At 45.6% G+C, this 12,014-nt stretch overlaps 1 long non-coding RNA gene across 1 annotated transcript; it reads right to left on the reverse strand.

Annotated features, from left to right (window-relative positions):
* Positions 1-346: 346 nt before the first annotated feature.
* LOC116411482 lies at positions 347-6,269 on the reverse strand. Its single transcript, XR_004223127.1, has 3 exons — positions 6,105-6,269; positions 5,914-6,016; positions 347-447 (listed from the first exon to the last, which is right to left on the reverse strand). It is a non-coding gene; the product is annotated as an uncharacterized LOC116411482 (long non-coding RNA).
* Between the last annotated feature and the right edge of the window lie 5,745 nt (positions 6,270-12,014).

A 12,014-nucleotide genomic window follows, 5' to 3' on the forward strand; every position in this document is an offset into this window, starting at 1 on the left:
TAAAAACTTTTACTTTAACAATAAAATCTTTTAAAATAGAATAAAAAGGGGAAAAAAACGTAGGGCTTGCTGCCCTTGAGTTCTTCCATGTCCCTCCTTAGCTCGGCCATTTCCCCCTGGAGGTGGGCCAACTCAGCCTTGATGTTATCCAGGTCCTCCTGCATTGATCGGCGTGATGGTCCCTCGTCGGCAAGAGAACCTGGTGCCTGGGGGTCTGGGGGGAGAACTCAAGGGCAAGGGGGAAACTGGGGGAGGAATCAAGGGGGGGAGAGTAAGGGGGCTCGGGGGCCTCTTTGGCCTCTGGGGCCGCTGGGGCCTCTGGTGGTGCTGGGGCCTGGCCGGGTGCTGGGGCCTGGCCGGGTGCTGGGGCCTCGGGGGCCTCTGGAGCCTGGTGTGCCTGGGGTTGTGCCTCTGGAGGGAAAAGAGGTGCCACATGGATATGGAGTTCTGTGGGACAGTACTGCAAGATGTTATTTCAATCTATTATACATATATATATATATACATTCATACACAGAGGGCCACCATCCTAAATAACGGGGCCCCTCACAACAACATTTTTTGGGCCCCCCTCCTCCCACGCCCCCACTGGCCCCTCCCCCTGTGAACCCTCACATCAATACAAAGGACACACGGACATTGTTAGCCAGGGCCCCCTAAAACATTCGTGGCCCTTCCCCAAATGTCTCACACTATGGGCCGCTCCCTGCTGCTTCCCCCCTGCATTAAACTTATTTATGCATATGTATTTGAAAATGTGTGTGTGTGTGTGTATATATATATATATTACACACAGGTATGGGATCCCTTATCCGGAAACCCGTTATCCAGAAAGCTCCAAATTACGGAAAGCCAGTCTCCCATAGACTCCATTTTAATCAAGTAATTCAGAATTTAAAAACTGATTTCCTTTTTCTCTGTAGTAATTAAACAACACCTTGCAATTGATCCCAACTAAGATGTAAATAATCATTATTGGAGGCAAAACCATCGTGTTGTGTTTAATTAATAGTTACATAGTTACAGTACATAGGGTTGAAAAAGACCAGTGTCCATCAAGTTCAACCCATCCAAGTAAACCCAGCACACCTAACCCACACCTACCAATCTATACACTCACATACATAAACTATAAATACAACCACTAGTACTAACTGTAGATATTAGTATCACAATAGCCTTGGATATTCTGATTGATCAAGAACTCATCCAGGCCCCTCTTATAGGCATTAACAGAATCTGCCATTACCCCATCTCTAGGGGCATTCCATAACCTCACTGCCCTCACCGTGAGGAACCCCCTACGCTGCTTCAAATGGAAGCTCCGTTCCTCTAATCTATAGGGGGGGCCTCTGGTGCGTTGATTGTTTTTATGGGAAAAAAGAACATCCCCCATCTGCCTATAATCCCCTCTAATGTACTTGTACAGAGTAATCATGTCCCCTCGCAAGCGCCTCTTTTCCAGAGAAAACAACCCCAACCCTGACAGTCTCACCTCATAGTTTAACCCTTCCATCCCCTTAACCAGTTTAGTTGCAGTCTCTGCACTTTCTCCAGCTCATTAATATCCTTCTTAAGGACTGGAGCCCAAAACTGCCCCCCATACTGAAGGTGAGGCCTTACCAGGGACCTATAAAGGGGCAAAATTATGTTCTCATCCCTTGAGTCAATGCCCTTTTTTATACAAGACAGCACTTTATTTGCTTTAGTAGCCACAGAATGACACTGCCTGGAATTAGACAACTTGTTATCTACAAAACCCCCTAGATCCTTCTCCATTAAGGATCCCCCCAACTCACTCCCATTCAGTAGATAGTTTGCGTTTATATTATTTCTACCAAAGGGCATAACTTTGCACTTATCAACATTGAACCTCATTTTCCAGTTTGCTGCCCAGTTTTCCAATTTTGTCAAATCGCTCTGCAAAGCGGCACATCCTGCATGGAACTTATAGTTTTGCACAATTTTGTGTCATCAGCAAAAATAGAAACAGTACTGTCTATGCCCCTCTCCAGGGCATTAATAAACAAGTTAAAAAGCAAAGGCCCAAGGACTGACCCCTGCGGTACCCACTAACCACACTGGTCCAATTAGAAAATGTTCCATTTACCCCCACTCTGTGTAATCTATCCTTCAGCCAGTTCTCTATCCAATTACAAATATTATGTTCTAGGCCAATATTACTCAATTTGATCATTAACCTTCTGTGAGGTACTGTATCAAACGCTTTAGCAAAGTCCAAGTAGATCCCATCCACTGCCATTCCAGCATCGAGGTTCCTGCTCACCTCCTCATAAAAGGCGACTAAATTAGTCTGGCAAGATCTGTTACCCATAAACCCATGTGGCACAAACTAATAGTATTGTGAACTGCAATGTATTCAAGTACCCTATCCCTTATTACCCCTTCCAAAAGCTTTCCTACTACTGATGTCAGACTAACAGGCCTATAGTTTTCAGGCTGAGAACGGGATCCCTGTTTAAATAATGGCACCACATTAGCAATCCGCCAGTCTCTCGGCACCATGCCAGACCTCAATGAATCCTGAAAAATTAAGTGAAGAGGTTTGGCAATCACAGCGCTCAGCTCATTTAATACCCTGGGATGAATCCCATCCGGCCCTGGACCTTTGTTTCCCTTTACATGTTCAAGTCTCTTTTGAATTCCCCCCCGAGTGACCCACGCGTCAGTAGCTAAATTACTAGAACTGGGCATATTACAAGGGAAGCCTTCATTATCTGGCTCCTCAGATGAATAGACAGATGGAAAATAAGAGTTCAAAATTTCTGCTTTTTCCCCGTTCTCATCAACCAACTTACCCCCCCCCCCATGATAATAAGGTTCCCACCCCTTCTTGCTTAATTTTTTTACTATTCACATAATTAAAAAATAATTTTGGATTCTTTTTACTCCTAGCTGCAATATCCCTTTCCATCTCTATTTTAGCTGCCTGATAGCTTTTTTGCTGCTTTATTTGCCCCCTTGTACCTGATGAAAGCCCCAGCTGCCCCAGCTAACTTGAATGCTTTAAAAGCACATTTTTTATTACCAACCCCGACACTAACACTTTTATTCAGCCATAAAGGTTTTGCTTTGCGATGCCTCTCCTTGCTTACAAGGGGGATATACTGTTGTGTATACCTACAAAGCAATGTTTTAAAGATGTTCCATTTTCCTTCTGTGTCTAACCCCATGAAAAGCCTTTCCCAGCTGACACATTGCAGAGATGCCCTTATACTGGCAAAGTCTGCACGTCTAAAATTGAGCGTTTTAGTTCCTCCCTTATAGAGCTGTCTCTGTAGCATTATCTCAAAGGGACCATGTTGGGATCACTGTTCCCCAAATGCTCACCCACACAAATGTTAGAGATAAGTTCAGTATTATTAGAAATCACCAGGTCCAAAATAGAGTCATTCCTAGTAGGTTCTTGAACCGCCTGAAATAAAAAGTTGTCATTTAGCATATTTACAAACCTACTAGCTGTTTCTGACTTAGCCCCCCCATTACTCCAGTCAATGTCCGGATAATTAAAGTCCCCCATAATAACAACTTGACCCAGTTGTGAAGCCTCCTCCATTTGCAACAATAGCTGGGCCTCATCCCCCTCATCTATACGGGGTGGTTTATAGCATACACCAATGATCATTTTCTTTGTGACCTTCAGCCCTACTGAAATTTCTACCCAAAGAGATTCAACGTTTTCATTGGTAATGTCTTTATTACATGGCTTTAACTCTGACTTTACGTAAAGACAAACCCCTCCACCCTTTTTAATCTCTCTGTCCCTCCTAAAAAGTGTTTAATGTTTTATTGATTTTTTTATTAGACTTAAGGTATGGAGATCCAAATAACGGAAAGACCCCTTATCCGGAATACCCTTGGTCCCGAGTATTCTGGATAATGGGTCCTATACCTGTATATATATATATATATATGTGTGTATATGTATTTGTTTTTCAAAATGCCACAACATATTTAAAACTCCCTCTTTATTGTGAACTTTATTGTGTATTTTTGAAAAAACATGCATATATACACACACACATATATATATATAGAGAGAGAGAGAGAGAGAGAGCGAGAGAGAAATATATACATTTCTTACATTTGTACTTTTAGTTCAAATTACTTGCTAAATCTTTTAAGAAACGTATTGTGTAAAACCATATTAAAGTACAATAATTACCTGCAGCTATTTTTGCTATCTCCTGAAAGTTCCTGCGCTTCAGGTCTGACCAAATCCGCTGGAGCAGGCGGAGGTCTATTTCCAGGTTGAAGCCCCTGTGCAACCCGGCTATTAGGTCGCTCAGGATAGCCCTCTTCCTTTCATGGACCCCTATGGGCCCCAGTGGCAGCCTGTCATACCCTGAGTGCAGGAAGCATTCAATAATATATTGCCTCTCCCCCATTAGCAGCTCTGAAACCCCAGGCATGATGCTCTCAGTTTGGGGACAGCAGGCTCAATGACACAAAATGGCCGCAAGTCGCACATGTCACGAGATTACAAAGTCGCCACAAAATGGCTGCAAGTCGCGTGTGACACAAGATTACAAAGTCGCGACAAAAAAAGTCGCCAAAATATACAAAGTATTGTATTTGTGCGATTTGTCGCGACTTTGTAATAGTCACCACTATATTGGCGAATATTATGGCGACCAAAGAAACTTTGCCACTATTCTTGCTAACAAATATTCTACTTTAAAGTTAGCGACTGTTCATAGACTATACTCTTAGACAATTTAAACGCACTTTAGTAAACAGACCCCTTAATGCTCTGTACTGTCCTTTATCAAGGAGGATTATTGTTTAAGCATTGGTTATACAGAGAGAGGTTAGAGAGTTAGCGAGGCCACTTAGCAGCAACTTGCAGCATTTTAGTAGGGTTTTGGTGTCACAGCCTTAGTATTGTTACACTTGAAAGTAAAGGCAATTGATTGGGGCAACAATGAGTAACAAAAAGTGAGTGCGTTGTTATGGCTTGCTTATTGGAGACAACACAATAAAACCATTTGTATATTTTCTTTAGATTAGGAACTGGAGGAGGGCCTGGCAAGCGGGTCCATTATACCCGTTATGAGGAGCTGCTGCTGCCATTTATACACCGGGAGAGCGTGCGCGGTGTCTCCGGCATGTTCGATACAGACCAGAATGTTGGCCAAGGTAGATGTAATGACAGTAATCCAAGTGTATTTACTTTTGCAGAGAATCTTAAGATTAAAGTTATACTGACACCAAAAATCTTTTTTTTTAAATATAAATCTAATTAAAAAGTTGCCTATAGGTCGTGTTGATCATTTTTTTACTGATAGGGCTGCTTTTGTAAGTAATTGTTACTTGAAATCCCAAAACCTGACTGTTTTGCCGACCTGACTGTCCCTTCTCAGCCTGTCAGTTACAGCTTCTAATGCCAACGGCCTCCTGCTGGACAAATATGGCCGCCCACTTATAGGGGAACATGGGGGATCAGATAGGGAATGTAAAAGCTTGGCCAAATACTTTTATGAGCAAATTATAAATAGCATGCAAAGGAGGAGGAGAAGGTAGAGCTGAAAAGGCAAAAATGTGGCTCTGTTGGCAGAACAAAATGCACTACTAAGAGAACAAGTTGCTGCCCTCAAGCAACAGGGCCAAAAGCCAACAGAGCCCACAAGCTCTACCAGCACAGCTCCCCCTCCTGCAGGCTCAACGAGGCAGCTTTGGAAGTGCAAATGAATTGGGCACAGTGCTATTAGTGTTTGGTGGAACCTTTCTTTTCTTTGTCCTATGTTTTGTTTTTGTTTTTGCTTTCTTTTTTGTTCTAGACAAAAATACAAAAAAACTATTGGGGAAGTGTTCCCTAAGAATAAATATGTATTTTTTGGACAAGTTGTTTGGTATTTCTTGTGTATGGGATTAAAGATTGTACGTACTTACAGGCAAAGTAATTGGTAACAATTTGTCCCCGGACTTGACTCCCTCGGGCATCCGCACGTTGGACAGGATCTGGTGGATGGATCAAGGTCATCGGCCACCTCACCTGTAAAGTTGTGAGGAACACGGGTCAAAAAAAAATCATTACAGTAATGTTGTTTGCATATGACAAGAAAACTTGAAAAATTCAAAACCTGGTAAGCCGTGCCGGTTAGCCAGATTGAGCAGTACAGCACACGCACCGATGATGTTGGCAACTTTGGTGGGGCTATACATGAGGCTGCCTCCTGATTTATCCAGGCAGCAGAACCGGCTTTTGAGGACCCCAAACGTCCGCTCAATCACAGACCGTGCTCTCACATGTGTGTAGGGACCCATAGGGTTAAGCTCCCTATGGTGTTATCCCTTATCTTTATCTAATCTGTATTGTTATAGGGCAGAGCCCTCTGCACTCCTATTACAGTTATTAGGCTACCCCCTATAGGTTTAGCCCAGGTTGACCACTCCCCTTGGCAGACTATATAGTGTCTTGCACAAGGGAGTGTCTTCCTCTTTTGGCTGCATGCTGTGTTCTGGACAGATCCCAACTGAGCCTGGACCAGAACATAGGCCCAGAAGCCATTTGTACCCTAGGGGACCACCTACCCTAGTGATAAGTCGGGGGCAGGGCCCCGTGAACGAGGTAAAGCCAGCACAGACAGATTTGTTAATAGCACCCTCTAGGAGAGGTGATCGTAGTCAGGCTATTTAGCAAGGGCAGTCAATAGCCCCAACCAGGAGTTGTAACAAAGGGTTTAGTCCACCCCGGCTCTGTAGTCGTTCTTTAGGGACCGGTTTTATTAGACGCCAGGTACCAGTGTTAGGAGCTCTCCCCTGGACCACAGTCGGCCGGAACACTCCCTTCTGAAAGGTCTATATCTCAGGTGTCAACTAATCCTCTGTGCATCCTCCAAGTGGGTTATTCTGTGCCTAAGTGTCACCTTTGTATTATCCACGGTGATCACACATTCTATACTGCTGTGTCTGTGAGTATAACCCTGCTGCACTATTAAGCTGTGCCTTTGTCCAATAAATTGTACTATAGTTCATGAGCAAGAACCTTTCTGGCGTCCATTATTCCATCTGCACCACACAAGCTCTATCTAGTTGTAGTTCAACTACACCCTCAGCTCCATTAATACCTCCCATATAGCGGAGGCCCACTCCTGTGTATTAAGGTCGCATGTAACACATGCTCTATACCTATCACTAGCCTGGGTTTTGCCATATCATAGCCAAACAAGTGTTACATTTGGCGCCCAACGTGCTTTTATATTGATATATGCAATTTATTTAACCCGGAGCCATAGCCTTGAGGGACTGAGCTGCTGTGTGTGTGTCTTTAAAATTTTGCTGACAGGCACTGCTGATCGCTATAGGCAAAGGCGCCTGCAGTCCTGATCGTAAACCCTGATATGTAATTGGCCGTGGGTTCGGGCTTGAAAGGTTCCCCCGAGTATTCCCATTGGCCAGCGCCCTGGTCAATCATCTCATTGCTAGTTTTGGCGCTCTTTTGTACTGAAATCCCGCGTGAACCAAGTTGTTGACGAGATTTCACCGGGGAGGGGGCAGGAGCTGACGTCACGGCGGCCATCTTGTGACTCGCATTTGACTGAGAGAGACGCGTGCACTAGAGCTCCTGTGCCAAAAAGATTGTAAAACTGTTAGCGGCTGCTACTATTACAGTTTTCAAAGCTAAATAAAACCAGCATTGCCTATCCACACTGCGGCTGCAGAGGGACCCAGCGGCGACTGGCGAGTGGTGCCGGATCCAACCAGAGTCTGCGGCTGCGACCTGGAATAGCTGACCGGAACACCACCAATACTATATCAAATCTACTTCAGCATACCGTACCTTTCCTGCGGCTGCGGAAAGGCTGCGACTGTGCCAAGACCTTCCGGGTGCGTGCAGTTAGGACCTGCGGCTGCGGCCTAACCAACCCCGGAGGATAGTGAGTATGCGGACTACTCCCATATAGTGACTGCATAGATAAACCGCATAGCGGAACATACACTGCAGACTTTAACTCGAAAATTCCTCAGGTCAGCGTATAAGAAAATACCTAAGATGGCTGACGCAAGCACTCCCCCTCTTACCCCGGAGGCCCCGGATAGTAGTGCTGAGCAACTGCCCCCACAACGCTATGCGTGGTTGGGCACATTTGGGGAGCGCTATGAGGAGGATGGCTCAAAATGGATTGAGGCGTTCTGTGGCTGCTGCTATACAGAGATCTCCCAGGCCTGGCGAGACTTGGAGCACAGATGCCCATTTTGTAAGACCCGCTGCTGGGCTGAGCCATTAATCTGTCCACAGGGAGTGGCTGGTGAGAACACTGCCACTGCTATCCCATATCCATCCAGGCCAGTTACACCTATGCCTGAGAAGGAACAGCAGGAGTTACCCCTATCATGCCCTGCAGAATCATCAGGAGATATTCTATTGTCCCCATCTAAATCCTCCCACAGTGAAGAACTGATTACAGCAGCTGCTGCCTTAACTATCCAACCTGTAGTGGCAGCTAAAATTGCAACTGTGGCCCCCACCGAATCCATCAGTGATGGGGAGGCAGTGCAAAGGCTAATAGCCATTATGAAGGGTAGGGGGCGAGCCAAAGCCGTGAGCCAAGGTGAACCCAGTTCAGCATCATCCACAGGGAGTGGTATGTTGTTGGAAAGCGCCACCCGCCGCAGGTACCCTAAGTCAAATTGGGGCCTGATGGACCTTGGCCCATTACCCAAATGCACTCTTCCTGAAGGGGAGCACCGATTTGCACCAATGACACCCGTCACCCCACCCACTGATCCCACTTTCTGCTTTCCGCCAGAGTGGCCCTGCACCCCACCGCCACCACATGCGGTGAACAAAGATACCTTCTGCTGGGTTGCCCCGGGGAGAGCTGACCCCGAGAGATACAGGGCAGTTTCCAGGGTCCAGAGGCTGATAAACACCCGAGTATACGAGAAATGGGGGTACTACATGCTGTACGCCCCCGAGTGGGTGTATGATGAGGTGAATAAGTATGTGGATAAGTGGGTGTACGGGGAGCTAATCAGACGAGAAAAGATCGGCTTGGGAGGAGTCTTTAAGAAAGACTGGGAAAAACGCCACAGAGATGTGGATTACTTGTATGACATTGCCTAAGAGTGGTGGTTCGGGAGGACCATCCTCAAACATGGCGTGAAATCTTGTGGTAAGCACCAAGAGGAGCGTAATTTTGCCCTTAGTTCGGATCTCCCCAGTGGAGGCCGGATCGACAAGCCGCACCCTGCATACTACGTCTCTTAGGAGGTAACAAAGGCCAAGTATGAGAGAAATATGCATTGAGGAAAACCCCACGCCGGTTTCAGTTGTCCCTTCACCAGATGGGATTTTCCCCCGGGTGGGAGGTGGGTTTGGTTTCCCCTGAAGTTTAAGGGGCAACACCCACCAATTTGGGCACATGCTTAAAGAGATACTGACACCAGAAATTAAACCTTTTTTAACATCTATCATAACATTGTCTTTGCATGACCTTCATTTTTGCCATAAAAGTATTTACCCAATGCTTTTATATTACCTGTCTGATCCCCTATGTTCTCCTATAAGGGGGCTGCCATATTTGTGCAGCAGGAGGCCGTTAGCATTAGAAGCTGTAACTGACAGGCTGAGAAGAGACAGTCACATTGGCAAAACAGTCAGGTTTAGGAACTTCAAGTAATAATTACTTACAAAAGCAAATCTCTCAGCGAAAATCAATCAATGTGACCTATAGGCAACATTTTATTTACATTCATATTTTGAGGAGTCATTTTTTAGTGTCAGTATCACTTTAAAGACTGCCGTATTGCTGCATAAGGTGTGACCCACTTCCAGTTATATATCCACAGAGGTGGATCAGTTGTTTTTTTCAGTTTGGAACTCTCCACATTCCTTCAGGAGAGACTGTAAAGTTTGTAAAAAGTTGGGTGAACAAATAAAGACTGCTGCGCCCCATCCCACTACAACTTCTACCTCATTGCCTAATCCACACCTACGGAGTGCATGTCGGGAGATTCATGAACACTGGGTTAGGGTGGAAGGCCTGGACTTAATAAAGTTGATGGGTGGGGATGTGTCACAGTTTAAATTGTGCCCAATAACAATTTCTTTACAGCCAAGCATGTGCCTGGGGACCCCTGAGTGAAGGCGGGATCGTCCTCATGTGTAAGTGTACCTGTTATACCCCTGTTGCAGGTTACAGGTGGTATATCAAGGATACCTAAGTGTGTGCCTGAGCACCCCTGTGTAGTGGTCAGGAAGGTGACTCAAGATCCTCTAAGTATTGTGCCTGTTATACCTCTGTTGCAGAGCCAGAAGGTATCTCAAGGATCTTTATAAGTAAAGTGCCTGAGTGATCCATAGTGACACTCATGTATTGTAAATGGTTTACAGTAACGTAACTAGCAACGAAACAGTTAATATTTTCTGTGCCTTAAATTTTTCATTTTCAGCTATCCATTGTACCGGATACTCCTCAGGAGAGGGTATCAGAAACGGATGTAAGGGTACTGTATTTTTGCACTAAATCAATGCACTACAGTTATTGCTTGAAATGTTATTTGCCATTGCCGGGTCGGAATGGATTCTTCCCCCGGGTGAATGTAGGGACCCATAGGGTTAAGCTCCCTATGGTGTTATCCCTTATCTTTATCTAATCTGTATTGTTATAGGGCAGAGCCCTCTGATCTCAGGTTACTGTTATTAGGCTGCCCTCTATAGGTTTAGCCAGGTTGACCACTCCCCTTGTGCAGACTATATAGTGTCTTGCACAAGGGAGTGTCTTCCTCTTTTGGCTGCATGCTGTGTTCTGGACAGATCCCAACTGAGCCTGGACCAGAACATAGGCCCAGAAGCCATTTGTACCCTAGGGGACCACCTACCCTAGTGATAAGTCGGGGACAGGGCCCCGTGAACGAGGTAAAGCCAGCACAGACAGATTTGTTAATAGCACCCTCTAGGAGTGGTGATCGTAGTCAGGCTATTTAGCAAGGGCAGTCAATAGCCCCAACCAGGAGTTGTAACAAAGGGTTTAGTCCACCCCGGCTCTGTAGTCGTTCTTTAGGGACCGGTTTTATTAGACGCCAGGTACCAGTGTTAGGAGCTCTCCCCTGGACCACAGTCGGCCGGAACACTCCCTTCTGAAAGGTCTATATCTCAGGTGTCAACTAATCCTCTGTGCATCCTCCAAGTGGGTTATTCTGTTCCTAAGTGTCACCTTTGTATTATCCACGGTGATCACACATTCTATACTGCTGTGTCTGTGAGTATAACCCTGCTGCACTATTAAGCTGTGCCTTTGTCCAATAAATTGTACTATAGTTCATGAGCAAGAACCTTTCTGGCGTCCATTATTCCATCTGCACCACACAAGCTCTTACCTAGTTGTAGTTCAACTACACCCTCAGCTCCATTAATACCTCCCATATAGCGGAGGCCCACTCCTGTGTATTAAGGTCGCATGTAACACATGCTCTATACCTATCACTAGCCTGGGTTTTGCCATATCATAGCCAAACAAGTGTTACATGTGCTTGGTTAAAAGCACGCTCGGCCTGTGAGCACGGCCTGTGAATGGGTGTTATGAGCCACCGACAGCACGGGTAGCCAGCATCTCCTGAAATAAAATAAGATGGAATAAGATGCTGCAAACAAACAAGCTGTTTCCAGTCTCCCTGTGTCAAAACAGGGCCCTTTTGCAGCAGATGTGACAGTGAGACTGATAGGTGACACTACAAGCAGCTGCTTTGACTCTCCCAGTGGCAAAAGAGGGCATTTTACACATTGCATTACAAGCTTATGGCAGGCAGGGCCTGGTTTTACAGTGGGACACACAAAGCAAATGTGGACAAGTTGTGCTAGATAAGTGACACAAATACTTACCTAACAGCCACCCGTGAGGCATTTGTCCTGTCTCAAACGATTGGTAAAGCCCGGACTGTCTTAGGGTGTAAGCATCATGAGAGGAGCCAGGGAACCCAGACACGATGCTCAGGATGTTCATACGGCCATCACATACCACCTGAACATTTAGGGAGTGATAGCCCTT

The sequence above is a fragment of the Xenopus tropicalis genome, chromosome 6 (genome assembly GCF_000004195.4).
Source record: "Xenopus tropicalis strain Nigerian chromosome 6, UCB_Xtro_10.0, whole genome shotgun sequence".
In the NCBI taxonomy this organism is placed as follows: Eukaryota; Metazoa; Chordata; class Amphibia; order Anura; family Pipidae; genus Xenopus; species Xenopus tropicalis.